Source organism: Mustela nivalis (genome assembly GCF_964662115.1).
Source record: "Mustela nivalis genome assembly, chromosome: 2".
Classification (NCBI taxonomy): Eukaryota; Metazoa; Chordata; class Mammalia; order Carnivora; family Mustelidae; genus Mustela; species Mustela nivalis.
In genome coordinates, this window is record NC_139021.1 from 49,025,624 (window position 1) to 49,051,855 (window position 26,232).

The 26,232-nt window shown below is 38.1% G+C and overlaps 1 protein-coding gene across 11 annotated transcripts in view; it reads right to left on the reverse strand.

Annotated features, from left to right (window-relative positions):
- The window catches only part of RALYL (RALY RNA binding protein like), a 687,764-nt gene that overhangs the window by 278,832 nt on the left and 382,700 nt on the right, over positions 1-26,232 (reverse strand). The gene's annotated exons all lie outside the window — the stretch shown is intronic.

The following is a 26,232-nucleotide window of genomic DNA, read 5'->3' on the forward strand; positions in this document are numbered from 1 at the left end:
AGAAACCAGGGTAGTCTAAAGTGTTCTTCCCACTGGAGATGTGGTATGCTGGGTGACCGAGGCAGGACTTCATGTGGTTGGGCCAACAGCACAGTGAGCGAAAATAAGACCACTTGGTGGCCTGAGCATTTACAGGGCTCATCACTAGCACACTAGAGACTAGGTTTGGAGCCAAGGGACTAGGGATGGATCCAATGGACCGAATGACACTGTGGTTACTGACATGAACCCACCCATCCCAGATTTGATCATCTAAACCGCTAAACAGGGCTGAGCCTGTATACTGGGAACATTAGTTGTGAAAGACTGCAGAAGTTAGAGGCTGGTAAGACTGGGCAGCTGGTTAGCCATGGCAAAGTATGCTGAAAGAGGTTGTCCACAGAAAAGGGAACAGAGCACAGGGATTAAGGGAGTCTGAAGATGATCGTGGTATTGGTTGTGATGACATTATCTAGCATAAAGAGTTTTAAAGAGGATTAAATGCTAGTTTATATAGATTGCTTAGAATGGTGCCTAGTTCCCAGTAAGCCATATTAATGTTTGTAAGTAAAATGAGTCAGAGACAAGATAGCCTTTTACTAGAACACAGAGATACACATGCCTGAAGTTGTGTACTAAGATGGAAACCCAAATAAGAGGTATTGATTTAGTTCAAAGATAATGTTCTTTTATTGGAAATAATTAAATGAAGCTTGTAAGGTAGGACTTTCTCCCTATTTAACATTCAAAGGGAAAAAAGAGAGAGAGAGAAAGGGAGCGAGGGGGCACAAGCACTTCGACTGAAAAGTTAAATGGTCTCCAAATCAATTTCCAAGACTTCTCTTGATTTACTTTATAATAAAAATTCACCTTTTCAAGGATAATGGGAGAGCTAAATCTTAGGAAGGCAATGGAACAAAAATTGTGTATGCAGGTAGAATGAAGAATCCAACGTCCCAAGATATTTTTGGAAATACCGTATCTTTACCACATGGTGGCGCCAAAGTGCTTTTGAAAGATTTACCTCCCCGCTTTTCTACATTTGTTGCATTTGCTGTTTTCCTTCATCTATCACATATAATAAGTAAAAGCTACACAGCATTCTTTATCCTCTAAAAGGGAACAGGAAGCCTGACAGTTAAGTTTCTCTTGGAAACAAATCCCGGCTGTGACACATCGATGGATTTCAAATTGATGTGAGGTTAAGGTAGGGAATAAGAATAGATGGAAAACAACCCTATTAAAATGTGCTGCAATTTCAGAGACAATAACCTATCCAAGAGTGTGTGTGCTAAGTCTCCCTGTGTTTGCAATACGTACGTAGAAAGATCTTAAGTGCTTTGCAGACATTCAAATTAGAAGTATGTAGGAATTCTTGCAAGGAAATAATACAGTACACCCTGCTGGCAGATGCAGTAAAACGGAATTACATTTTTGGCACTAGGGGTACAGACAGCCTCAGTGTATTTCACGTCAGCCTCACATTTGCACGTAAGGCGCTTGGATTTACCTATGGTGTGTGTTAGCGCGAGTCCTTTATGTAGGGAGCAAAGATTAAAGATAAAAGTGGTTGACAAAATGAAAGGCAGCCAAAACGGAGATCCTGTATTGACAGACAATAAGCCTTATATTACTTAGACTATTTTCTCAAGTTTCACAGTGTACAAGAAACCCAGAATAAAACATTTGTGCAAGGAGGACATGGAAACTCACTATTCCTTGTTAGAGGTTTGAATAAATTAGTCTAAAGCCTTGCCGTTAGGAGATTGGCACTCTATTTTATAAGAGGAGAAAAATATCCATCTTCTTCTCCTTTTTTTAAAAGATTTTATTTATTTATTTGACAGAGATCACAAGTAGGCAGAGAGGCAGGCAGAGAGAGGGAGGAAGCAGGCTCCCTGCTGAGCAGAGAGCCCCATGCAGGGCTCCATCCCAGGACCCTGGGATCATGACCTGAGCGGGAAGGCAGAGGCTTTAACCCACTGAGCCACCCAAGCGTCCCTCCATCTTATTTCTAATTGATCAGAGAAAACCTGTGGAAGAAGAAGGAGCTATGGATTAGCTTTCTCATTCAAATCATTGGCTTCATAAAGGTACTGACCTCCACGTTCTGTTCTGCTGTTAGAAAGAGTAGGCAAATGAATAGAAAGTGCCAGCTAAACACAAATGTTAGGTATGTATGTATTCATGTATTTATCTATTTATTTATTCAATATACATTGCATTATTTGTTTCAGGGGCACAGGTCTGTGAATCATCAGCCTTACACCATTCGCAGCGCTCACCATAGCACATACCCTCCCCACTGTCTACCAAAAAAAAAAAAAAAACCTGGGAAAGCGGGTCTAGAGTAGGGTAGCGAGGTTTTCCTTCCTGCGAGCTCAGGGCAAGAGGCGTTTCTCACAGAGTGACATTTTAGCAGAGACTTGAATGAGATGATCATGAGCCACGCAGATACTGGATTTAATCAAACCACAACAACAAGAATCTATCTGTAGCCTGTAAGTGTAAATATCCAAATATGTCAGAGGAAGTGTTACTTATGATTTAAGTCCAGTTCTCAAAATAGGAGGCTCACAGACTTTGCAGGCAGCCAGGCTTAGGGTCCCAACCCACCTCCTTGATGTCTTCTAATGCCAATCTGGAGGAGTTACTTGACCCTTCCCACCTGTGTTCCCTCTGCCCTTGGGCAGAAAGAATGACAACCCCTGACTCCCGGCATGACTGGGAAGCAGGGGAAATATCACACCAACAGCCCAGATCTTTCTTCTCTTCCATTTTCTTCCTAATCCTTTTATTTTTTCAACCATCATGAAGTAGTGGTAGTATAATGTTCTATTCTTCATTCATTCGTCCATTTGTCCAACAAGCATTTATTAGATTCGAATGAACTACGAGACTGTCCGCTAGGCACTGTTGTTTTAAAGCTGAGTAAGTCCCAGTGTAAGCCTTCTAGTTGGTGGGGGCAACAAACAAGCAGTTATAGCAGAATGGGATAATTACTATCAAAGTCATCCCCAGCGTCAGATGAGAAGGCAGCGTCAGATGAGAAGGGAGTATTTAATCCCTCCTTCCCTAAAGAATTTGAAAGAAGATTAGAATTTAACCTTCTTTCAAGATAAAAGAAGGAAGATTTTAGGTAACCGTCACCACCACCAACATCATCACCATCGTAATCACATATAAAGAAGAAGCAATGGAGAGTACGTACTTTTTGAGGGAAATGATAAAAGAGTTCCTTTAAACACCATTCCTCCTTCCACTCTTTCTCTTCCCTCACTGGCTTTCTGGCAATTTCTAAAACCTGCTAGACTCCATCTCACTGAGGCATTTGTCCTTTATGCAGGGAGCATTGTTCTGTTCTTCATGCCTGGATATTCTTACCCTCAACACTTCATGTGACTGAGTCCTTCTCTTCCTTTAAGCTCCAACATAAATATTACCATTTCAGTGACACCTTCTCAGACCATACAGTACACACTACACTCTTCACCATCATTGTTCTCAGTGACAGAAGTCTGTCTCTTTTCATTTACTGTCACAAAGCTGATCTCATTTTGCTGGTTATTTTAAAATTATCTGTCTCCCCTACTCAACTGTACCTTCAAGGAGGGTCAGGAAGAGTCTTTCATCCCAGCAGTTACTGGTTCTCACAGACATCATATATTCTGTAACTATTTCTTTAGTAGATAAATGGAAATGAGCACAAGAATCAGAACACCAAGAGAGTAGATTAAATAAACTGAGGTGACAAAATGCCATGCTAAAAGTCTGCACTATTTCCGAAGGGCTCTGCAAAGTCCTTGGAGGATCTCCGTAGACAAATGGCACCCAGTGCATTTTTATTACAGAAAATCACTCTGCTGAGAGTGTATGGGAATTGACTGGAATGAATGAAGACTAGAGTGAGGGAGATCCACTGAGGGTCTGTGGCAGTAATTCAGATGCGAGATGTTGCCCAAGCTTAGGCTGAGTTAGTGGCCGTAAAGGTGGAATACACAGATTCAAAGGTTATGGCAAATGGACAGAATTTGGTGTATAACTGATATAAAGGGACAATGTAGGAAAAGTCTAGCAAGACTTCAGATTTCTGACTTGGGTCACTGAGTACTTAAGAAAATGGGATTTATATGGAAAGATGAGAAGTAGTATTTCAGTTGTATTTCAGTCTGGAGCTCTGGGGAAAGGTCTGGGATATAGGCTGGGAGCCAAATACATCTAGGGATTAGGGCATGTTTATGGCAACAATACATGGTTATTAGGCAACAAGGGGTGGATGAGCTCACTTAGAGAAAAAGCATGCATTGAGAAAATTAGAAGAAAAGAATAGAACCCTAGGAGAGACATCAGCATCATGACTGACAAAGACATCTTTTGTTTTTGTCTCCCCTCAACAACAGTTCAGCATCCATCCACGGACAAAAGTGTCTGTGGGAGCTGTGGGATACAGCACATATGCCATATGCCAAGAGAGACGCATCCACGTGTGCTTCTGATAATAAGTGGCCTGTGAACTGGTTCTGGTCCCTCTTAGTCATTGTCTCAGAGCTTCTGGAAAATACTGTCTTAAACAATCACCCATGGATGAGAGAGCCTCTGTGGAAGTCCTGGTTTCCAGAGAAGTTCCAGCAAACCATTAGACCAAAAAATACGATTTCGGAAGCACTGGAAGAGGTAATAACTTTACTCACACACGCCCCCCCCACCCCCCAACCCTAACACCTGTCTCAAGGTGGCATGACTTGGGGCCAAGAAAGGTATTCTCAGCCCATGGTTTTCCTTACCAGGGGAACGGAGTGCCTCTGCATGGGCCCCCAGCTTCCCCACTTGTGTGGGATGTTGCCACAGAGTCCCATTTTTCTCCAGTCTCATCCAGAGTCATGAACTGCATGATTGGGGCAGGAAGAGGCTGCGGGAATGGCACATAGGACTCTCAGGACATTAAAGCAAAGTGGATCCAACTAATGGCCTCGTGCACTCCATCAAGAATCCCAACCACAAGTCACTGGAAACACCTCACATGCAGCACCCATCCCTAACCGGCCCATGGACACCCCCGATCACTCCATGTAACTCACCCACACAATCCCCAAACTCTGCAGTCAGCTCCCCGTGCACACTTCTGATGGGAGCGGCGGCCGAGTGCGCTCTGGCAGATGGCTAGTGAGCACACACACAAACCGAGCCTGAACCTGTGGAGCCACAAACTTGAGCTTTACAGCCACCTTTCAAAGAACCAAAGGGGAGGCTATCAGCACCCAGCTTGGTGCATTCACTGCAGGATCAAGAAAAGGCAAATAAGCTTAAGAGTTCCGCCACAAGAGGGAGTAGTAGTAAGCGTGGAGAAGGTGTAGGTCGCTACAGAGGGTCAGAGAAAGCCTCAGAAGCCCTAGACCAAGGGCTGACAGAAAGCATTGCTGTCCCACAGGCAGTTACTAAAGACTGGAAGAGGTGTCTGCTACATCATATGCAAAGACAACAATGCAAAACTTCAAGGAACATGAAAAATCAAGGAAAGATAACACCATCAAAGAGTCACAATAATTTTCTAGTAAGTGATCCCCCAAACAGGGAGATCTATAATATACCTGATAAAGAATTCAAAATAGTATTTTTGAGGAAACCTTATAAACTATCAGAAAGCACAGAAAGACAAATTCAATGAAATCAGAAAAACAATACATTAACAGAATGAGATGTTTAACAAAGAGAAGTCATAAAAGAATCTAACAGAAATGTGGGAGCTGAAGAATGCAATGAATGAAATAAAATATGCAATATAGCGTTTCAATAGAAGAACAGATAAAGCAGAGAAAGAATCTGTGAAGTGAAGAGAGGACTTCTGAAATCCAGTCTGAAGAGAACAAATAAAGAAGAGGGTAAAGGTCTATATGAGGGCACCTGAGTGGCTCAGTGGGTTAAAGCCTCTGCCTTCAGCTCAGGTCATGATCTCAGGGTCTTGGGATCAAGCCCTGCATCGGGCTCTCTGCTCAGCAGGGAGCCTGCTTCCCTCTCTCTCTGCCTGCCTCTCTGCCTACTTGTAATCTCTGTCAAAGGCATAACTAAAATCTTTTTTTAAAAATCCTATATGATTCACAAGATAACTTCAAAGGAACTCATGTGTAAGTTATTGGAGTTCCACAGAAGAGAGAAGGAAGCTGATTGAAAGAAATAATGACTGACAACTTTCCAAATATGGGGAGAAATCTGTAAATCTTTCAAAAAATGGTGCAGGGAGAACTGGATAATCACATGCAGAAGAAGGAATCAGACCCCTTTCTTAAACCACTCACAAAAATTAACTTTCAGTGTATTAAAGACTTAAACATTAGACCCCAAACCATAAAATTCCTAGAAGAAAACATAGGAGAAAAAGCTCTTTGACATTGGTCTCAGGAATAATTTTTTGGATATGACACTGAAACACAAGCAATAAAAGCAACGAACGAAAAATTTAATAAGTGGGACTGCATCAAACTAAAAGGCACAGCAAAAGAAAAAATCAAAATGAAAAGACAATCTATGGAATGGGAGAAAATATTTGCAAATCATATATCTGATGAGTGGTTAATATCCAAAATACATAAAGAATTCATAGAACTCAAAAGCAAAACCTCAAACAATTCAATAAAAGAACGGGGAGAGGAATGAAATAGACATTTTCCCAGAAAAGATATACACTTGGCCAACAAGTACATGAAAAGATGTTGATTACCATCAGGAAAATGTAAAAGAAAACCACCATGATATATTACCTCACACCTGTCAGAATGGCTATCATCCAAAAGACAAGAGGTAACTAACTAGTGCTAGAGAGGATGTGACAAAAGAAGAATTCTTATGGACATTCGATGGGAATGTACACTGGTACAGGTGCCATGGAAAATGGTATGGAGGTTCCTCAAAAAATTGGGAATGCAAGTGCCATATGACTCAGTAATCCTACTTCTAGATAAGCATCAAAAAGAAATGAAATCACTGTCTTGAGGAGCTATCTTTACCCCCATGCTTATTGCAACAGTAGTCAAGATATGGAAGCAACTTGAGTGTCCAATGGAGGATAAATGACTAACAAATGGAATATTGTATACTATATATAATATATAAAATGGAGTATTATTCAGCCATGAGAAAGAAGGGAATCCTGCCATTTGTAACAACATGAATGGACCCTGAGGACACTATGCTAATGAGATCAGTTAGAGAAAGACAAATACTGAATGATGTCATATTTATATGAGGAATCTACAAAGACCATACTCATAGAAACAAGAGTAGAATGGTGGTTTTCAGTTTGCTTAAACCAATAGGACATTACTTTTCTCACTTAACAACAAATGTGGAACAGGACAGTTCCTAGTGATGGTCATCAACTCAGTTGAACTGAGGTCTATGGAATCCTCTTGGTTTGTTTTTTCTTGTAGAGCAGGGTGGCAGCGGCAGCTTAGGTCCCTGCATCTGTGTTTAAGGCAAGGGGTCAAAGGAGAATCAGCCTCTTCTGACTTAAAATCTTATTGGTAGACTGGCTGCTGTGCAGAAAGTGTCTGAAAATCACTGCTTCAGGAAGGCTGAGAAAGTGGGTGTTTAGTTTTTACATCATGTCTAATGGAAGTATTCATCTGCCGCAGCATCGAACATGTTTTTGGCTTTTCCCTTCTTTGTCTGCTTTCTCTATGCAATGTAGTTTCTTGGTAAATATCAGAAGTATGGAGATAATAAGATAGACAGGCGCAACTCCTAACTACCTATCAGACCAGGGGCCACAACTTCTCTGCATCTCCAATTTCCTTTCCTGTAAAGTGGGGATATAACTTGTTATAAGATTACATTTAGGAAACACAAAATGCATTGAATGAAGGAATGACATACAGTACAGAGATATAAGTGGTATCGATATTAAGAGTATCAAATATATGAAATGCATTTATCTTATTCTCTGAATACATCTTAGTTCTGCCAGCCTTCGTACGGAAACTTCTCGAGGAAAGGAACCCCATCACTGTCATCTCTGCATATTTAAGATTTTCTGTAACCCTGATGTATACATTATAGGACCTCACTAAATATTTCCTGAACCCGTTGCTGAGTTTGAGTCCTTTACAACAACCAACAGTGCCAGGATGCAAACTGTTGAACAGAAACACACAACATTCAATATAACTCCTTTCCCAATATAAATGGACATTTCACCAGGCTCTGCTTGATGTTTATTTCTAATATCATGTTGTCAGTTTGTTCAGGATGGCAGAATCATGTCCATTCCAACAATGAGGTTTTGCATTAGAAAAACAGATTATGAAAGAAATTTTTTTCAAATTCCCTTCTCATTCCTCTCAGACACATCCAAATCAACTTGGCATAGCTCTGCTCCAACAGATGGGATGTGCATGGAGCCCCAAAGGCCTGCAAATTCAGACTGTGAGATCGGAGAGGAAAGCAAATGTCAGGGATGAGGATCCTCCTAGGAAAACATTTTGCCTCAAATACCAACCTCTCTTTACCTATTAACTTCTTAAAGAGCAGACCTTTCTATACAGAGTGTAAAAGCAAGAATGTGTGCTCAGCAGGCAAATAACAGAAAGTGGATTGTTAGAAGATAAACTAAGTAAGTCAAGCCAAGAGAAAAAGTCTAGCAGAAACCCAAAATGTGGAAACATAGCTCACAATCAGTCTATGATTTGTCTCTATAAAAAAAGTACCAAATGCCTCAGCTCAGCCCCTGGAGAGGTGTTACTGTTTCACATGGGTTTAAAAAAAAAAAAAAAGTATTGCATTTTATTATATTTGAAGAATTGAGGATGAGCCCTCCTTAAGGGACAGAGTATAATTAAAGACTGTACTAGCTGTTTTTAGAGAAAAACAGCAGAATAATAAAACCAATATTAAAGCAAACAAGTAACCCCAAGTTTTCAAATTAAAAGTTTCAGTCAAAAAGTGATAGAAAACACTGTGAAAACTCACAAGGATATGTGCTTAGGATATTGCCCATCAATTTGGCAAAGACTGGCAACATAAAAATTAGATTCAAAACTGAAAGTGACCCCATCATCAAATTAGATCGGGCCAAGAGAATTAATGGGGTTGTACAGGTGATGACAGAAGCAATAATACATGTGTATCCTGCTAAACTCTAATCCAATTTCTCACATAATTCTGCAATAATGAAAGCAGAGTGTTCTTAGAACAATGAGTTTGAAGATAAAGCATTTTAAAAAATATATCTCAAGCAAAGCTTTTTTAAGAGATGCATATACATATATTTACACGTAGTTGAATCAGTCCAAATGCTTGTTTGAGGGGAGGGAGGCAAATAAAAGGAATGAATGATAAAATATTTAAAACATTAGTTTTTTTTCTAGTTAGAGATAGCAAAAGAAATAATTCCTTTTTGTATTTCAATAATTAAGAGATAATTTTAATCACAGTAGTAGGTTCAGTGTGTATATCATCTTAGATTTTTTAAAATGACATTTCACTAATAATCCAATAGTTATTTACTATCGCTAACTTCCATGGGATGGAAGCAGCTTATTTTTCCAATATAGTTTCTTGACTTACAAAATGAATACGAAGTGTCATTTAGAAATTTAACAACATCATACTAAATCTTTTCCTCTGGCCAAGATTATGTATATAAAATAGTTCAGTTACATGAGGTTTTAATATTGTCTATTTATAATCATAACACATTTATGAAACTTGTAATGGTCAGTGATACATGATAATAAGTGATAATGGCAAGCTAGGTTGTTTAAATATTTATTAAATGTGTTATCTGGCCCTGTGATAGATATTTATTTTTGCATTTAAAGAAATTAGCTTAAAAAAAGAAATTAGCTTAAATTTGTATTTTTCATGCTGCAATACTCACAAACCAAAATTAGATATTTGCATCATACTCAAAATGAAATGTTTTAAAGCAATTTTAATGCCACATTTTGTTACAGAAATATATTTTGTATAATTATATGTAAAGTCCTGTTAAACTTAACAGCTCTTAATTATATGTCAGGTATTTTAATTCATTCAACAAACAGTGATTGAGCCAATATTAAGTGTGACTTACTCATGGGGGATAGAAAAATAAACAAGACCCTTTTCCAGTCAATGGGCTTGTAGTCCAGAGCTTGCTATTTATTTATTTTTAAAAAGTTATTTATTTTAGAGAGCTAGAGAATGCACAAGCAGGAGAGGGAGAGAGAGAATCTCAAGTAGACTCCACACTGAGTAGAGAGCCCCACGCCGGGCTCAATCTTGCAACCCTGAGATCACAACCTGGAGACTGCAACCTGAGCTAAAACCAAGAGTCGATGTTTAACCGACTGGGCCACGCAGGTGCCCCCAGAAACCAGTATTCCTAAAGAAATGTGGTACTTAGGACAACAGAAGTCGGGGAGGACACGTCATTCCAGGGGGAAGTCTAGGGAGACTCCCTGGAGGAGATGACCTCAGCCCTCTTTCCAGAGGGATGAGAAATATTTAACTCAACAAAATGAAGAAGTACGGCATTCCCGGGAGACAAGCACAGGATTCCGGTGCAGCAATGGCAGGCTGTTGCGATACAGCGGCAGGTAACGATGAAGGAGGCAGAGGCTGGAGAGACAGAAGGCTCAGATAACAGAGGTCTGTACTTCACATTCAAGAGCCCGGTGTTATCTTGCAGGTGATGGAGTATCAGTAAACAATTCTGAGCAGAGGAATGAAGGGGTCGTCTTTAAGCTTTAGAGCACAAGTGGGCCACCTTTTTGTGCAAAGTGTCTGACAGTAAATATTTTAGGCTTCGTGGACCCTCTGGTCCCCATTCCAAATATTCAACACTGCTGTTAAAGCACAAAACATCCAGAGACAGTAAGCAAACAAAGAAGCGTGGCTGTGGGCCAAAACTGTATTTATTTTTATTTATTTTATTTTACTTATTATATTTCTTTTTATTTCTTTTATTTATTATATTTCTTTTTATTTATTTTATTTAATTTAATTTATTTATGGACACTGAACCTCGTATAATTTTCATGTGTCCTCAAATAGTATTCCCCTTTGACTTTAAAAAAAAAAAATCAGTTAAACATATAAAAAACATTTTTTGTTTGTGGGTCATACATAAGCAGACAGTAGGTCGCACTTGGCTCGTTTGCTCTCCTTCGCTTGAGACCTACCACTCCGGCCAGATCTATGGAGCCTGGATCTCAGTGAGACGAGGTTAGGGTCACAGAGACCTAGGAAGAGGCTATTTCAGCCACTCAGGACAAGAACTAGGTGAGTCTGAAAAAGGATATTGGTCGTAGAGACTGAAAGAAAGGGGAAAGTCAACAATCTTTGGGCACTAAATCAGCAGAATTTGGTAACTTAAAGATGAGTGTAAGGGAAGTATCACAAATAAATATTCATGTTTCTGAAAGGAATGAGCAGGTAGAAGGACCATTACCAAATGAATTAGGGGCAGAGGGTACAGTTTAGAGCACAGAGTGACAGATCCAGGAAAATCTGGGAAGTTTAAGAGCTGTGGACATCAGGCTTCATGCCACTGGATTACCTAAGACCATGTTTCATTCCTTTGCAAACTTTGGCCTGTTCTCTCTGCTTTTATACTTGCAAATCTGTTTCACTGTCCTGGGTAACTGGCAGTCTTCCAGATTTTCTTATTTCAGAGAAGCTAGTCTTTCCAATGGCTCATTTTTCTCCTGAAGTTTATACTCAGTTTATTAAATCTGTCGCCTCTTGTTTTCTATCCTACGGTCACTTATTTTACCTTCAGTTCTCATCCTGCTTCTTTAAGTAACTCTACCAATCTCTTCCATTCCACACCATTGATACCAGTAAGAGTTCCTCTAGTTGCTATATACAAATCAAGTCCCAGGGAAGAAGCCAGGGCAAGAGAAAACCAAAGAAAATCAATGAAAAAAAAAAATGCCTGTACACCTAGGGATTCCTTTCCTCTCTATTTCCTCAACATGTGATTCAGAAGTATCCAGGGGAGCTGGGACCAGTAAAACTTTACCAGTAAAACAGGTTGGAGAGGACCTGCATACACTGGGGAAAATGACCCACTTCAGCTTCTTTAATGCGGATTAGGTTGGTGTCACCATAACCCCTGATCCCACAGACTATCTCATCATAGGGGCATCAGAAGTAATAAAGCAATTAAGGCTAGTGAATTTAGAATTACTTAAATTGGCAAGAGGCATGAATTAACAAAAATGAAAGTGGAGAGAAGGTGTTTTTTTTCCTGTGCAAGACTGTTTTCTCCTAATGCTGGGAACTAATGACCCTGGCTCAGACTCTCCTGAGAATCTAGAATGAGGTGTCAGAGAGGCACCTATAATGAGACTTTGCCAGAGAAGAGACACGTGGTTTTCAAATAATAGTGTCACTGAGAATAACAGCACAATTGAAAAAGCTAAAATATGGATCAATTGAAAAATAGTAAGTGATGTGAATACAAAGGACATGAAACCGCCAACGGCAATAATGCGGACAAATGGACAATGGAACACGATAGTAATTGCATAGACCTGTTTGAAAGCATTAGTATATTTGAGCTGCACCAAAACACCCGGAGTTTTCCTCAGGCTTTGCACGGAGCTCAGGCAAATGGAATTGAGACCTAGGGGGTCACAATTGGCATAGCTGTTTTTTTTTTGTTTGTTTTTTGTTTTTTTTTTTGTCCATTTGATAGTAAACTAATAGGATATCTGAGAAATGATTAGCTTAATGACTTCTTATGTTATGTGTAAGAAACACGGGTGTCATTTGAACATTGGGGAGCAGAAGAAAGGATGGCTTGAGAAGAAGGTCGTCTTTCTCCAACCCTATAGGGTGACCCTGAAGACTCCACCTGCTCAATTTACATGAAAATTTTCCTATTTTGAAGATGCCTGCCTTAAACATTAGGCTTATACTACAAATCCCTCTTGCTCTGATTTCTTGGACAAAAACTAACCCCCTCCCCCGCAAACCCCAAATGTTCTGTTTTTAATTTCATTCCTTGTTATTTTCTAGCAGGGGAAAGAATATTGTTGCTAGAGGATGGGATTTTTGATGGCCCTTGCCAGTCATGTTTCCTAATTTTTTGTCACCATTTACACAATGGCCCCCCCCTTTTTTTAAATTTATTTATTTGAGAGAAAGAGAGAGACAGCCAGAGAGAGACCACAAACCCTGGGGAAATGGAGAAGGAGGCTCCCCGCTGAGCAGGGAGACTGACTCTGGGCTTGATCCCAGAATCCTGGGATCATGACCTGATCCAGAAGCAGAGGCTTAACTGAATGAGCCAACCAGGTGACCCACACGGGTTCCTTTTAAAAAACACAGTTACAAACATTGTGTCTAATATTTATAACCAAGAAAGTGCATTTATCCACACTTTAAAGGGCTAATGGAGGTTAGGAAACTTACCCAGAGACACATACATTTAAGTGCTGCTGCCAGGTTTCACACCTAGTCCTTCTGGACTCTGAAGCTGCATTCGAATTATTCCACCATGCAGCCCCACTGTCTAAATCAGTCACTTAGCTTTCTGGGAGGCACTCCAATCCTTTGTGAGCTGCTCAAATTAATGTAGTTATCCCGCGTCCAGTTAATTCTGAGCACCAAACTCCGTAAATTACATCCCAACAATGCCCTTCTTTTAATGAGTCAAGAGGCAAGACATATAACCACTCGCTCAAGGACATTTTCAACTCTTCATAAACATGGTTCAGTAATTTATTAACTTGGAGATACCATAATTTGGTGGATAAAAGTGATCATTGGGAAATGACCATTTTTATTGGAGTTTATTTCTCTCTTAGAGTTGGCGGTGTGCACTGGGTCCTACTATCCATTCGGTGATGCTTACTTCCTACTCACGGCTCTCCAGGTTACCTAGCTTGCATATTTAAATATGCACATTGTTCATTTTGCTGCTGTGTGGGAAGGCTATATACCACAGAGTTAGTTAGCTCTAATGTCCATACTCTAACTTGTCAATGCTATAAAATGTGACTGGAGATAATTTCTCTCTCTCTCTCTCTCTTTGAGAGCAACCATGCTCTAAAAACTCAAGGTTAATAAAAGTGTGACTGGAAGATCAATTTTCTAAATGGAGGTGGTTCATTCAGGCTGAAACCCCAGGTTGATAGACTTCTCTAGTTTAAATATTCCATTACCAAAATAAATCAGTTTTATTTGAAGATTTCAATCTAGGATCAATAGTTGGAATCATTTAGGTTAAAACAAAAAATCTCACAACTGTTAACATGAAAACATCTCCTCTTTTATGTCAGCCAAAAGCACACTTGGTTTTACCTGAAGTAATGATTGTGGCAGGCAGACAGAAGGAATAATGATTTCTGCTGCTATAATAAAACTGATTCCCTATTAAAATTTTCAGGTTGATTATTGTGAGTACATTTTTTTAGGATAGAGTAGAATTCTTCAGCTATTTGTTCCCCAGAATTTATATTAATAGCAAAATAAATTTTCTGAATATGAAATTGTACCAAATTATGTTTTTACTTACACATGGATTTCAATATAATCTTGTTTATAAAATATATCCTTTAAAAGTCTCCACTCAGGGGCTCCTGAGTGGTTCAGTCCAATTAGTGCCTGATTCTTAGTTTCAGCTCAGGTCATGGTATCGTGGTTGTGGGATCAAACCCCATATCAGGCTCTGCACTCAATGTGAAGTCTGCTTCAGATTCTCTCTGCTTCTCTGCCCTGGCTCACTCTCTCTCAAAAAGTAAACAAAATCTTAAAAAAAAAAAGTTTCCACTCAGGACCATAAAAAAAGAACTTTTTTTGTCTTATGATGAATACTTTTAATAACTTAGATTCTTTTTAGTGCATCATTCAATGCTAGGCTACATGATTATACTGCTCAAAATATCCTGTTTTATCTAATTTATTGTAGACTGTATCATGATTCCATTTTTGACAAAAAGTTATTAAATGAGAATAAATATTTTGGAAATGTTAATGTTATCAGGATTGACTTACAGATGATATTGAAAGTAGGCTGGGAAAATTAGAAGCCAGATCTGTAAACCTAATGAGGATTGGGGTCAGGTATGGATGTAAAGGAAGCTAAGTAAAAAATGTAAGAAGACATTGTGGGAGTTGGTATAGAAAGAGATACAAAAGGCATTAAAATGGGTGCAAATGTAACCATGAACGAGACAGTGAGAGAAACAATAGTGGGCCACGAGGCACAGTCACATGGCAGCTGAATGTAAACAAGTAGATGGGAAGGTTCTAAGAAGAGTCGTGTGTACAGCGTTGTGTTCATTCCAGGAAAAAGGAGACTAGACCTGAATTTAGACCAGCTGTGAAGGAAGATACACACTTTGCAAAGGAAAAACTCATTTCAAACCAAAGAAATATATGTGGTGTTCCCCTAAGCCTCAGGTGAAGCACAAGGTACTACAGCCTCTGCTTTAAATGAATCAGCTAATCAGTTTTGGAGGTAAAAATATACCATCTATGAAATTATAAATAGTCTGGGTATAGATGTTTACATTGGAAATATAAAACCACAAATGGCTGATCTATCTACAGCTTATCTTCTAACAGGTCCAGGATTTCTTCTCTGTGAGAAGGCACATGGCTACACACCACTTATTGTATTTGTCCACATTCTGTTTTGTCTGATCCCCTATTAGAGGATAAATGCAACAAGTGTGTGACTTTACTGGAGAAAAGCCAGCTGATAATGTACCATGGGTCTTTTCAAGAGCTCTGCTCAAATAGAGAGCACGGTGTTTGGTGACAGCCGCATTTTCTTCTGCAGGACTCTTGATTTAGAGATTGTAGAGACGCTTGGAGAAAGTCTATCAGTTGATAGACCAGAAGCCAAAGTCTTTAGGACGGAACATATATAATATTAAACAGCTGAATGCCTGTGTTGCAGAAACTATTATTAATCAAAAGTTATGAATGAGCTGAATTCATGAGGCAGAGAAGATCAAATATATAAGTAAGAGTTTGAATTAACTTTTTGGTAAAGTAAGAATAGAAGCAGAAGGAATGAATTTGGACCCCCACCTCATACTATATACAAAAAGTAACTCAAAATGGAGCAGAAACCTAAATGTAAGAGTCAAGAATTTAAAACTCTTAGAAGAAAACACAGATGTAAATCTTCATGATACTGGATTAGACAGTTATCTTAGATTATGACATCTAAAATACAAGCAACCCCCCAAAACAGATAAACTGGAATGCATCAAAAATTAAAAATTTTGCGCGTTGAAGGACATCAATAAGAAGATGAAAAGCCAACCCAGTGAACAGGGAAAATATCTGTAAATCACATATCTTATTAAAGTAGGCATTTCTCCAAAGAAGATATGAAAAGAGCCAATAAATGCATTAAAAGATGCTCAATACCATCAGCTAGCTTTCAGAGAAATGCAAATTGAAGTAATTATGAGATAATGTTTCACACGTGCTAGTTCGGTTATTATCATAGGCAGATAATAGTAAGTGTTGACAAGATGTGGGGAAATTGGAACACTTACACGTTGCTGGTGAAAATACAAAATGGTGGGACTTTTGGAAAACAGTCTGGTCATTCTTCCTAAGGTTAAGCATAAAGTTACCATATGATTCAACAATTCCATTTCTAAGTGTATACCCAAGAGAAATGAAAATGAATGTGCACACAAAAACTTATGTTTTTAGTGTTCATAGCAACATTATTCATAATAGCCAAATAGTTGAAAAATCAAAACGTACACCTATTGTTGAATTTCAGATAAATAAAATATTGCAATCTATAGGCTATATCTTGTACGAAACTAAATATTGTGCTAAGGGAAAGAAGCCCATCACAAAAGACTGCATGTTGTATGATTTCATTTATATGGAATATCCATAATGGGCAAATATATACAGACAGAAAGTAGATTAGCTATTGCTTAGGACAGAAGATGGAGGGCAGTCACTGCTAAAGGGTATGGGGTCTCTTTACTTGGGTGAGGAAAATATTCTAAAACTGATAGTGGTGTTAGTTTCAAAACTCTGTCAATATGTAAGAAATCACTGAACTGTACACTTTAAGTAGATTCACTTTTTGTGAATTATATCACAAAAAGCTATTACAAAAAAAAAAAAAAAGAAGAAGAAGAAGCTTGATCCCATCAGTTTCCTAATGACATTTGAGTATCCATAAATTACAGCAGTGTCTTTTCCTGTTCCCTTGAATTCTGGCTGTATAACACAGATATATACCTCCTTCATTTCCACATTTTCCATTTCAAGAAATCATCTTTGTTACCATATAACATGCTTGCCTCTATGATATGCATCCATAACATACTAATAGAAAGTCTTACATGAAGATGCCTGCGATTTCACAGTCTACACTGCCTGAGTGTGTGTTATGAAGCTGCCATTGTGCAGAAAGTTCTTCCATATAAATTAAAGGGAAGATCCTGAAGTCAAAGGAGCAGAAACCATTCCTGTCTGGGGTTAGCAGTGGATGTTTAGCAGAAAACTCCTGTAAGCTTACCTGGGGTACAACTTAGTTCAAGTAAGATTTTCATATTTTTGCACAATTCACAAATTTTACTTCAAAAGAATCAATGTGTTAAATACATGTTACAGGCATCTTTTTGCCCTTATTTCTTAACAAATTAAAATTTGAAAGTCTATAGAAAGGGTTAAGAGACTAGTCTAGGTTTCAATATTCATACTGTCAGTGGCATCTTCTACTATAAAATCAAGTGTCTAGACTACAAACTCAATGATCTTTCTATAAAACCTGTTAATTCATTTAAAGGTTTTTGTGTGATTATGTGTGCTATGCCCAATTGCAGTGGCATCTTCTACTATAAAATCAAGTGTCTAGACTACAAACTCAATGATCTTTCTATAAAACCTGTTAATTCATTTAAAGGTTTTTGTGTGATTATGTGTGCTATGCCCAATTGTTCTCCTAATATAAAATTGATATACCAATGCACATAGACAAAAGACCTTGAAGTGCTTGTTAGTACAGGTAAAGCTATGAATTTCAAATAGTGTCTGTCTTTGTTTTTTTTCTGGTCTTGGAATTACAAATCCTAACTCAACCTTCAAATGGTGCGTGTTTAGGGTGGAATTGTGTCTGCTGAACACATATGTTTTGAACACACCACGTTTGATATGAATAAATTAGTTCAAGTCCTAATTCCTAGTACCTAATGTTGTGTTTGGAAACAGTTATCTTTATTGTAACCAGGTTAAAATAAAATCATTAGGGCGAGCCCTAGTCCAACATGACTGGTTACCTTAAAAGAAGAGACACAGATGCACAGGGGAAAATGCCATGTGACAACAAGTCTGAGATTGTAGAGATTCAGCTATAAGCCCAAAGACACCAAGGATTGCTGGCTGTCACCAGAGGCTCACAAGGAACCAATACTGCCGACACCTTCATTTCAGACTGTTAACCCCAAGAACTGTTGGAAAATAAATTTCTATTGTTTTAGCCACCCAGTTTGTGGTACTTTGTTATAGCAGCCCCAGGACACTAATACAGTGTTCAAAGGTGACACATCATATATATAAAATAAATCCACTGTGGCCTCAACTTCCTTTAAAGGGAACCAGTTTCACCTGGGGAACATGGAGGTTTACAGAAACACAATTTTTTAAAGTATGGTATTAAAGATAACACAGGAAAAGACTTTTTATTATATAACCATAACTTACTGGGAACATTTGAAAGTAACGAAATAATGACATTTGTTCAGTGTATACTCTCTCTGTCCTCATCATGCAGATCACTTAAGATGCAGAGACAAATTTTTATCTATATGGTATGGTAAAGAATAAGTATTTTTAGAAGCAGATATATTCTACAACCTTGTTTTGGTAACAATGAGTCAATTCTGAGAAGAGCAAAAATATTTCTTTCCTTTGGGAATAATATAGGGTAGGGTTAACACAGGAGCTGGCTCTTTGGAAATGATATTTTGTAGGTCGGAATTTTTAAAGTACTCCATTCTGTTTACTGTTATTTGGGCAGGGTGCAGGAGGGTATGAGAGGGCTTGTGGTTTCTTCGTCCCTTCCAGCCCAAGGAATCCAGTCAATGTGCAGGACTCAAAGAGGGCATCCTCACTGTGACATTCCCAAGAGATGTCGGCTGTTGGGTGAATGAGGTAATCCACAGTTTAACAAAGGAGACAAAACAAAGGTAACAGGCTATAACACAAATAGCAAAAGTGTTTACAAAATACAGTTAGTGGAGAGAGGACATTTTATTTTATTTTTTTTTAAAGATTTTATTTATTTATTTGACAGAGAGAGATCACAAGTAGGCAGAGAGGCAGGCAGAGAGAGAGAGAGGAGGAAGCAGGCTCCCTGCTGAGCAGAGAGCCCGATGCAGGACTCGATCCCAGGACCCTGAGATCATGACCTGAGCCGAAGGCAGCGGCTTAACCCACTGAGCCACCCAGGCGCCCCGAGAGAAGACATTTTAAACTAGTTGTGTGGGGATTTCAAGAAAGCCTGGTGGAGAAAGGGACATTTTCCATGTCATGGAAGCGAGAGGGAGACCAACTTATTTTCATATAACACCGAGCTGCTGAGATAGAAGACGCACAGGGTATTTTCACTGAAGCCAAGGAAAAAAGCCCTAATGCTACTCAAATAAACCCCATAGATTCCAATTTAGGAAACCACTAGAGATCTTCCACAGGCAGAACCAGTTTTTTTTTGTTTGTTTGTTTTTGCTTTAATGAATGAAAGTATAATGAAATTTACAGAAATATTTCAAAAGACACTAAGGTATTCATTTAAGATTTAAGATATGGATATGACATTTGACATTTTTAGATAATAGAGAAAATCAAGTGACCAACTTCATCTTGTCTTAGCACATATATTCACTCAGTGGCACAGATGATGGGGTTTTATGTGTTCCAGTGTTATATCCATGACTAAGATATAGTCCTCTAGCTACTTATGATCTAGGGAAATGAGTGGGATATATGAGACACAGCAACAGTGACGTAATACGAATCCCACATTTGTAACTACATTGGAAGCCATCTGAGCTCCCGCACAGTACACTGACCATGAAGCCATTGCTTATTTATATGTATGTGTATTATCATTCTCACCTAAAATGAAAATGAAAACCTCTACAGTTATGACCTCAAAAGATGGATATGCTTTTTATTAAAACAGGTAATTATTGAATAATATGCCTCCCCTATAAATCCTCAATTACCTGCCTGGTAATTTTCTGATTAAAGATATTAGAGACACCACTTATTGCTAATTTTCATGCTGAAAAAAGGGTTTCCAAACTACTTTAGGTGTCTAACCTAGTATCAGGTATGTCTGGTCTTTAGGAGACAATTGAGTTTACTGCCTAATAACGTTTGGTCAATTGTCCTTTACAAATGTGAGACTTATTTCTGCATGTCAAGAGCTGTTCTTGGTTAAAAACAGAATATACATTTCAGAACTCTAATTCTGTTAGATACTTAGAATGTCTGTCATACCCTATCCCCATTCTTTAAAATGACAATCTCAGAGTATTCAGGTTGTGGAATCCTTGACATGTTCAATCTCAAACCCCACTCCCAGCCACATTCCCCACCCCCTATTCTAACTCTCTCTTTCTCTCCCTCTGATCTTCGTTAGTGATTGAGTTATCAAAGTTGAACTAGAGTCAGGAGAGTAGCAAGACTGTGCATGAAAAATGCTCACGCTCTATGTCTGGATATCAGACATCTGTCATGATAGTATGGAATACATTTATAATCACACATTTATGTTCTAGTCCTTAGATCCTATACAGTCAAAGGATTAAAAAATAGCATTAGGAAGAAATTAGAAAGATAGCAAAACTGAGCAGAACCACAGACAGTAGCAAATGAGGAACCCCAAGTAAAAATAAAAGAGAATGCACAAGTTTGCCTATGAAGTTAGAGCTAGAAAATCATTGGAGACCATATAGGCTAATCCCATCTTTAGAGCTGAGGAAATTGAGACCCAGAAAGGCCGAAATCATATGGTTTAATATGTGCACAAGAAACTGTGCTCAGTCCTTTGTACATATTGTTTCATTTGATATGCTGACCCTAGTCTGGTAGGCATTGTCCCCATTAAATAGGAGGAAACTGAGGACCAAAATGGTATGATTAAGTAACCGCCTGGAATCAGCACACAGCTTTAGGGGTAGACTCAGAATTCCACTCACTTCTCTCTTCACCAATGCCTTTGCTCATAACCCCTTCATTACACGGTAAGAACAAAGGACAGTCGGAAGGTTTTTGGAATCTCAGCCTGATCTTCTAAATATATCTTTTCTTTTATGAAATGAATGGAATAGTCATTTCATTATTCTTACTTGAAAGTGAAAGGGTAATATCCAAACAAATATATTTAAAGATTTATTATAAGTGGGTGAAGTATAAAAAAAATCACATTGATAATGTAATGTGGAGTCCAATGTTGGTGCTCTTAAGGTAGTTTTAGAGATTAGCAATACATTACATTCACCCAAGAAGCATGTCTCAGTGATTTTCAAATAAGGCTATAGGCTAAAAATGTGTATATTACATAAGGCAATGCTTATCTATTAGTGGACAGTATCTTAGCTCTTTTGTGTAAATCAGGGGGTGATAAAGGCAGAAATAAACTTAATAACAAAAATGTGATATTTCATTCTTTTTACAATTATTGGAACACTTTATGAAAGTTGTAATTTTAATTCTTTGTCCTCATAAACCCAGTAAGCTCAGTTCGACCAAAGTTATTAGCTCTTTTCTCTGTTCCAGGTGCTGTTGTGGGATATTATATTCCATTATAATCATACTTGATTTGGAGATCATTAATTATCTTTGTTGTTGTAGTCAAAAGCCCACATTCAATTGAACATTTCATAAATAGTGTTTGATGTTAATGATGACAACAGATTCAGTGAGATTAAAATTAGTGATTTACAGTGAAAAGTTCAACAGAGTTAAAAAAATTTAAATAATGTACTTTGAATATCCTAAACAGTCAGATCTGTATCAATTTACAAACTGTGTCTATCTATAGGGGGAAAAAAAAGAGAATGAAAGCCTTAGTTATTTCTGAGTAGAATGAACGGTGTTATTTTTAAAAAGAAACTTGCTATCTCTAAAACTTTTAAAATAAAAAATAGTTCAATCCCTATGTATTTTCATGATAATATCTACTATCATCTTCCTACGGCTTTTAAATAGAATTGGGGTTTGAGGTATGGAAGCCAAACAAATTACAGGAATGCTTATAGAGGACCTGAGTTTTTGGAAATTGTATTTTATAGATCGTAGGGTTTTTTGGTTTTGTTTTTTCTTATCTATTTATTTATTTTAAAGATCTGTTTATTTATTTGGACAGAGAGAGAGAGCGAGTGCACAAGTAGGCAGAGTAGCAGGCAAGGGGAGAGGGAGAAGTAGGCTCTCCATTGAGCAGGGAGCAGGATGTGGGGCTCGATCCCAGCACCCTGGGATCATGACCTGAGCCGAAAGCAGCTGCTTACCCGACTGAGCCACCCAGACACCCCATCTTTTTTTTTTTTTTTTAAGACTTTCATCCTGATTAAGATCACCAGTCCTCTGTCCCCAACAAACGCTCTGGTTAGCTGCTTGCTTAAGTGGCCAGTAGAAAAAAAGCTATAGCATAGATGAACAAAAGTAGCAACTAAACAAAGAAAGAGAAATCAACCATTGTAAAGTCAGAATCAGAGGGGTCCTAATAATAAATAAAAGCCACAAATATCATGAGATTCTATAGATTGTCATTGCAAATTATTTACTTAATGATAATTCATAGTCTTCAGGTCCCTTCTGACATAATGGGTGTGCAAATTTAATTTTCCGTGTTCTTTCCTTTTCCCCATCATTATTGCATAGTGCTACGCCAAAGCTGGGCTCAAAAAGGGCCCATTTTAGTTCACAACATGGAAGGATTCTATGGATTATATTGCTGGGACACAGTTCTCCACGGGTTTCTTGTGTTTTTGCGTGTCTTAGTAGAGATACTAACTAAACTTTCTTTGAACTATCTTTTCAAAGACCTTTGTATAGCAAACAGCCTAGGAAAATAAGATCCTATTTTCTGCCTCTGAAACAGAAGAAACCAGTTACTACCCATTATAAAAAAATTGGGGGTTCCCTAAGCAAGCTCAGGTTTCCGTCCCAGGCAGGCAGACACTATATGGGCTCACCTCTGTTACTCTGGACGGTAATTTGAGGAACTGACTGACAAATGCTGATTCTCATGCTTTTTGTTGTACTGTGAGTAATCCAATCCTCTATCTCTAATCCAGGAGTCTCGGGTCTTCTGCTAACATTCATGAAATTGTGGTGTCCTCTGACCCAGACAGCCTCCATAACACTGAGGTAGGCTAACTTGTTAGCATGCAAGTTGGGTAAAACCTCAGACTCTGCATAGTTCTTGAAAGCTATCTCTCATGAAAATGTCGTTTTAATAATGCGGTAAATACTTCTCTGATATGTTGTTCAAGAAAGCGCTATTATACATGAATTTCATAATACAGCCAAAGTATTTGGTATGCTTTTAGTTCAAGGCTCCTAGACCTCCTACAGGAGATAAGAATGTAAGTAAAATGCGGTTACTAATCTTTTGGAATTTACTGCATAAGGAAATACATCTGGAAATGAACTAGACATCTACATAAATACCTATACTTAATAAGGCAGAATATAAATGCCAATGAGAATGTCAGTGGGTCACATAAGTGAGAAAAAAATACAATGCAGGAATCTTAGAGTTAATTATTTCTTCCAGATTTGATTGCAGAAACACCTTTTACATAATCAGCTTTCATGACATATACAGTCTATTGCTTGGAAGTATCCAAGGACACCACAAAGAAGGCACTCACTACCTCGCAAAACGCTCATTTCCGTGTTTGATAGCTGTGGTTGTTAACATATTATTTCTTAAATTAGAAACTGTCTACAGAGAAATTCAGTAGTCTCACCTGCTTGCAGCTCTAATCCTCCTACAGAAGCATTATGTTGCGTAATCTCACTCTCAACCAGGCTCTTATTCAGCCATTCATTTCTCAGCATACATCTCCCTATGTGACATTTGCACAAATGATCATTTAAGCCCAGATACACAAGTTTTTGTTTCCCCTGCTAATTTTCATCTTACTGATTTCAACCTTGAATTCCAGCCTGTTGAAATAATTTTGAATCTCGATTCTGTTTTATGGCTATAGCAAGGTTACAACATAATTTTATGATCACAGGACATGCTACAAAAATTACTGAATGAGCTTTACAATTAAAAGTTGAACCAATGAGTGTGCATAAGCTTAATGTTATTTAACAAGAACTGAAACAAAAACAAAAACCCCTGAAGTACAAAACCTCGGAATACCACTGCACAGATTTCATGTGACATTTCCTCTTGTTATTTAAAGGAATATGATACATTAATTATCTGACCTCTCTCTAAAGAAATGAATTAGGAAGACTGTGTGTTCTAAAATGTTCAGAGCAGAGGAATTAAACCATACAGTGCTCAGTGTTATTAATGATAATGTATGGCTATTGGAGCTGAAGAGCTTTCATATGTTCTCTTCATTTCTCTAAGTAATTAGAACCTTTCATTAGAACACAATCAATTTATCATGTTCAATGTACAGATAATATGATGATTGATGTCTTTGCCACCAGCTACACGATATAGGAATATTATATATGAATTTTTAATAATTTTACAAAACAGAATGTCTGAGTTTATTTTATATTCATATGTTTCTTTTTCCCTTTTGGCATTCTTATTGTTCTCCTAAAATTTGACACAGATAGTTAATTTAAGTTGCCATTAGCCCTCTGGTTTTGACATTACCAGACATTATCAGCTGAATATGATTAATATAATAGTTGTACTCTTAGCTATGAATTGAAATAGTAAATATATATTAGCTGTTTAAAAGTGTTTTCCTGATATATAATCTGATGTTCTAAAATATATATTTTCACAACGGATTATGTTCATTAATATCTCATAAGATGTTTTATATAAATTATGCAATTGTATATATAATATATGCTACTTTTAAGTTTGTTGTAGAATCAATATCATCTGAAGTTGGTAAATTTGTATTATTTTATCTAAATAATACAGTAACTAGATAATTTAACATAACATTAATGACATGAAAATTAATGTAATGTCTGTAACTGGCATATTATGTTCAATATGCTTTTGGGGAATCCCTTTCAGGTCCCTGGACTACATCTTCAGGAGATCTTATAGTATTAGAGTTATTGTCAATGATTAGAGTAAGTCCTTTCTTGGAGGTGGGGGAATGAATAAGAGCAACTCAGTTATTAATAACTCCTGTCCTAAATAAATCTAAACTTCACATTTACATCCATTAACTTCACTTTTCTCCCTTTATCATGGGCTTGAACTTTGGGTCTGGAACTCCCAGTGGGGAAGGGGTAGGACTTAGTCTTTGGTTCTCCTAAAGGGTCAGTGCAAGGAAGGGGATTTTGGGCAGAAGTGCAGAAGTCTTTTTTGGTACTAGTTTCTCAATGCTTGCTGACCATCATGCCATTCCCCACCCTTCACCCCCCTGCCTCAGTGGCACATCTATGAACACTGGCCTTCCTGTGGGGCACATTTTTGACTTCTTCAGATGCACTGCCTAATAACACACTCCCTTTGTATAGGACTGCACAATGGGTTAGGTGTCCTCTAACACCCCACCCACCCCAGCAACTGTTTTCAGTGACACATCTTAAACTTCTTTCTGCCTTATCTGGTGGCTCATGTGCAAGCCATCTTTATCACCTGAACCATTTCATCCACTGCAAACTTGTACACTGTACATATTCTCCAAATGCAGAAATGTAAACCTTTCCCTTTATCCTGCCTCCCTCATTCCCACCCCCTCCCCCAATAACTGTTCAAAGCTTGGAAAAAAACAAGGCATGAGAATGAGGTAATCATCACTATGTTCATGTACATTTCTTAGAGTAATGAGTTGGGCCAAGCTCTCTCAATAATTACCTTACCGAACATTCCTCAGATGGAATGTTAGTCCAATGCATTCCTTTGGCAGAGCACTTCATCAACTGAGAAGAACGATGCTACCCTGGGCCTTTCAGCAGCCCTCAAAGCTTTAAAAATGGTTCCCTGGGCTTAGAGAAGAAAGCCCCATTCTTCTCCTGTGTGTGTCCATATGCATGTGTTTGGGGGTGGGGGAGCATCAGTAAAAAATAGAGGAGGGCATACGAAATCACATAATATTCTGCATAAAG